Raw genomic sequence first — 4,600 nt, forward strand, 5'->3', positions numbered from 1 at the left:
AAATTAAACTAGCAAACAAAATTAATTGAAACCGAAATTAATCAAGATAACAAACCTTGGTCACAAGCACACATCCACCTATATAAATCAAAACCGATCCTTGAAATGAAACTCCAGTCTATATTTTGAATTTTTTATCTTTTTTTAATGTTAATTAATTAACAGATCCATTGTAAAACTAATCCTAACAAACAAACAATCATAGTTTCTACACTAATGATTTATTCCAATAGCAGCCTTAAGATTTAGATAAATTCATTAATCTTAACAACCAAGCTGTCCGTAACTTATGTTGCTTTGATCAAATGTTCTCCCTAAATTTAATAATATAGTTCCACCATAATTATCAAGCTTAGTTGCTTCACAAGTTTATATACCACAACTCCAATTTTGATATCAAACTTAGCAATAGATTGTTCAAAATAATAACTTAGAGTTTGCTATAGCAATTAAGATAAATAATCATAGGAAATATGCATAAGAAAACAAGCATACTTATTCATAATACAAACTGAAAATAAATGGAAGAATAAATCTTACAGTTCTTGAAATCTAAAGGTTTTTGCATCTATGCAACCAAGAAAACAAGTTTAGCCTTGCATATCTATTGAACAACTACTCCTAAATATAGAAGAAAGCATTATTTCTAGTATGTAGAGAGGAGAGTTTATGTTCCTTCACTTTTGGCTGCTACCTTCTTTCCCTTCTCTCTTTCTTTTTATATGCTAAGAAACCCTAGTTCCTATTTTACAAAATAGTCCTCCTTTAAGTTATCAGTTTACATTTAAGTATTTCAATAACTATTTTCCTAAAAAGTAGAACTAGCCTTGCATTAAATCTTTAAGATTTAACTTAGATGAGCTAAATTTCTAAAATAAAAACTTGGATGCTGGTTTAGATGCTTCAAAACGTAATTTGAACATGTTCCTTCAGGAAACCTATTTGCTGGCAGAATTCAATTGTCATCTTTTAAAAATCATATCTCCCTCATATGACATCATTTTAGCTGAAATGTTTAGCTTTTATAGGCCTTTTATTCAGGAATCCAGAAAAATTAAGTTTACATCAATTGGAATTCTGTAGCTCCAGATATTCAAGTTGAAATGATCGAAGATCAATAGTGATAGATTATGAGATTTGACTTTAAAAGCTACGATTTCCATGCTTTTTCTTATTTTATTTTCTTGTCTCAGATGTCCAGAAAGGTATGGAATATAGCTTTTTAATGCCACTGGAATCACTTCATTTCAACCTCTAGAGCTCACGTTTTGCACAAAACATCGACTGAAGGTCAAATCTTTTAATTACCTCCAATTTACTTCTTTTTACATCTTTCATCCAAAAGTGCCTTCAAAATATAAAACAAAGAATATCAAGGTATTTTATATATAAAGCATAGGTAAAATACTAGTTAAATATGGGTGAAACTATAGAATAATATGGGTGCATCTAAGATCTTTACAAATGCCACACAACCAAGACTCGAAGATAAGTAACACTTGGTTTGTAACCAATCCATGCTTCTTCTAGAGTGCTGACTTGTAAACTTCTAGTTAGACAATGATTTAGTAGATATACTGCATATGATATAGCTTCAGCCTAGTATTATTTGAGTAGCTTTTTTGCTTGGAGTAAACTTCTTACTATGTTAAAAATCATTTAATCCTTTCTTTCAGCTACACCACTCAGTTATGGTGTATAGGTTGGTGTTATCTGATGCCTGATGCCTTATTGCATACAAAAGACTTCAAATTCATTTGATGTATATTCTCCACCTTGATAAGATCTCGGTTTTTATGTTATAGCCACTTTTCTTCTCAATATTTTTTTAAAAATCTTTAAAACAATTCAACATTTCTAACTTCCTCTTTAGAAAGTATATCCATGTCTTTCTCCTAAAATCATCAATTAAGGTAAAGAAGTATCTAATATATTCAGTTGACATTGGCTTTATGGGACCATTCACATTTGAGTGCACTAACTCTAGTGACTTATTTGCTTTCCAGTTGACTTATTTGGTAAAACTAGTTTTATGATATTTGCTGAGGATACAACTCTCACAAACTTCATCTGGATGATCAATATGGGGCATACATTTGACCATCTTTTTGCTTGCTAGCATCTTCAAACTTGTAAAATTTAGATGTCCAAGCCTTAAGTGCTAGAGTCATTCTTTATTATTGGTGATGGCACTTAAAAATTTTGCTATATCATATTGGATTTTTAAAGGAAATATCCTATTCTTGGACAACTTCACATAGGTAATTAATCTCGCATTATAGTCTTTGACTATTAGATGACAATTCTTTATGAAAAGAGTATAACCTTGTTTCAGAAGTTGACCTGCACTCAGCTTGTTATACTTTATAGCTAAAATATAGTAAACATAAGTGATATAGCTATTATCCCCATTTTTTAACCTAACTGGGATGTTGCTTTTACCTTTTACTAAAACTTTTAAGGTATCTCCAAAGGTGACTTATCCTTATAGGTCTCATTTGGATCACCTAATAGACCTTATTGTCCACACATGTGATTGCTGGTTCCAAAATCTAGATACCAAACATTCTATTGATTCTCACCTAGTTTTTATTGGAAAAATAATGCAACTGATCGTCTTATAATTGTATCTTCCTCTATATAGTTGGCTTATTCATTTACCTTTAATGGAGCTTTCCTCCGATATTCAATGCTATAGTGCCTAAATTGATTGCAACTATAACACTAGATATTTCTCTTATCATGGTTATTGTATCTGCCTTCTCTTCCTTTAGGAGTAATTGTTTGTTATCCTTAACCTCCTCTAGTGGTGTTTCTATTATCTTTTTCTCTGAATCATGTATTTCAAGATTCTCTTATTTGAAATGATTGAAATCCTCCTCATCTTTGTTAACCTCTTCCTTGAGTGGTATATCTACTTATTGAAGTCTCTCATTTCTCATATCCATCTATTTTTAGGGACAATTTTAATTGCAAGGCATGCTCAATTGCCTTATTTTTGTTTCTTTTCATAATCTTTTGTTCATGAGCTTGTAAAGAACTTATAAGCTCATCCATTGTTAACTTATTCATTTCTCTAAACTCTTCAATAGCAACAACAACAAAATTAAATTTTGGATCTAGAGATCTAAAAATTTTCTTAGTAATCCAAGCATCTATAAGGGCTTCTTCATTTCTTCTTATTTGATTGACTATCACCATAATTATTTTATGATAATCAGAAATATATTTTAAGGACTTTATTTATAATGATTGAAATTCACCTTGCAAAGATTGGAGATGAATCTTCTTAATTCTGTTAGCACCTTTGTATTTTTATTGAAGAGCCTCTCTCATATCTTTTTTGACATTTATGTGGAAATAATGATCTCAAACATGGCTTCATCAAGACCTTGATAGATGATGGTCTTTGCTTTGTTATCATTCTTTCTATTGGCTTTGAGAACTTGTTTCTGTGCCTCTTGTAGAGAATCTTCTACTTCTTTGGACTCTGGTTCATCATAACCATATTTTAGAATCTCTATACACTTTTGTGAACAAAAAAATTCCTTCAATCTGATACACCAATTATCATAATTATCTTTGGTCAGCTTCAGGATGAGTGTTTTTATATTTTATGTAGTTATTTTACTCTTTGAATGATTATATCACCTTTTAGGAGTTGAATTTTGCAAAACAAATATTGCAAATGGACCAGAATTGTCGTATTAGTAAAGAACCGGTCTGACTAGTTTGAAATTAGGTAAGAAATGGGTTGAACCAGTCAAAAAACTTATTTTGAACTTCGGTTGGTTTGCTGGGGCTGAACTAGGAATATTCCAACAATATTCTTTGGCTAACAACTGGACGACATGGCTTATGACTTCTCTTAGAAGACTCGGTGCAACTCAAATATGGCATGCATATAGCTTAGTCATTTTCTTCATATAGGCGCGTCAGTTGCATGTAGGCTACAGTACCAAACTTTTAAGAGGTGCATGTATACTATCTCTTTCTCCGATAAGGCTGATTGTTGCACTATTGAGTTTGTATTGATGAATACTACATATTGGAATGATCAAAATAGGGTTTTAAGAACTTTAAAGAATCAGGTGTATCACAAAAAACTCTGTTTTTTACGAACAAGGCTTTGAAACACTTAAGGGAGATAAAACACTCTATTTTATGTCAACAATAAGAAGTTTGCAAATAACTAAAAGCTCTTTAAACAAAACCTTTATTTCTCACTAGTGTTTCTCTATTATATTTCTCACACTGTAACATAAATTTTAGCTGTCTATTTATCCATAAATTAAAAGTAAGAAAAATCAAATTTCAAGTGTGAACATAAATGGTTAGTGGTCGTGTAAAGGCTATTGGTGGTTGCGATTGGTGGTTGCAATCAGTGATTGTTATCCTTGACTTTCTAGATTGAGTTTATCACAACACTTGGATCACTTTAGTTACCACTAGTCTAATTACCAATGTAGCCCCGAGTAAGGTGACACGACTAAAAGATTGATGTCTTCTCCCAAGTGCAGGAGTGTCAAAGTAATAAATAACCCGGCAAGACCGGGGTCGAACCACAGGGAGGTTAATTGTACAAATTATAAATAACAAT

Source organism: Populus euphratica, unplaced genomic scaffold (genome assembly GCF_000495115.2).
Source record: "Populus euphratica unplaced genomic scaffold, PopEup_1.0 scaffold107.1, whole genome shotgun sequence".
NCBI classification, from domain to species: Eukaryota; Viridiplantae; Streptophyta; class Magnoliopsida; order Malpighiales; family Salicaceae; genus Populus; species Populus euphratica.